This window comes from Octopus bimaculoides, chromosome 24, assembly GCF_001194135.2.
Source record: "Octopus bimaculoides isolate UCB-OBI-ISO-001 chromosome 24, ASM119413v2, whole genome shotgun sequence".
NCBI classification, from domain to species: domain Eukaryota; kingdom Metazoa; phylum Mollusca; class Cephalopoda; order Octopoda; family Octopodidae; genus Octopus; species Octopus bimaculoides.
The window spans coordinates 9,394,726-9,395,450 of NC_069004.1; positions in this window are offsets into that span (position 1 = coordinate 9,394,726).

Consider the following 725-nt stretch of genomic DNA (forward strand, 5'->3'; position numbering starts at 1 on the left):
GACAGACAAAATACTGCCAAGCATTTAGCCCAGATGCTAAGAATTCTGCAAGCTTGCTGCCTTAGGAGAATTGATAATAATAATAATAATATTAATAATAATAACAATAATACTAATAATAATAATAATTATGGTTTCACATTTTGACACAAGGCCAGCAATTTTGAGGAAGAGGTAAGTCAATTACTCCTATATGGACCCCAATGTTCAACTGGTACTTATTTTATCAAATCCTCAAGGATGAAAGGCAAAGTCAACCTTGGCAGAATTTGAACTCAGAACGTAAAGGCAGACAAAATACCGCCAAGCATTTTAGCCCAGCGTGCTAATAGTTCCTTCCGCTCGCTCACTGCCTTAGGAGAATTTGATGATAATAAGATTAATAATAATAATCCTTTCTATTTATAGGTTGAAGGTCTGGAATTTGTGGGGAGGGGATAGTTGATTTCATTGACCCCCTCGCCCCGACCCCAGTACTTGACTGGTACTTAATTTATCGACCCTCAAAGGATGAAAGGCAACAATGGACTAAATGCAGCTAAGCATTTTGCTCAGTGCTAACAATTCTGCCAGCTCACTGCCTCAGGAGAATCAATAATAATAATAATAATAATAATAATAATAATAATAATTATCATTATTATTATAATATAATAATAATTATTATTATCATTATTACCATAATTATCAACAAAGGAGTTTCATCGTTTACTTTACGCATTCCC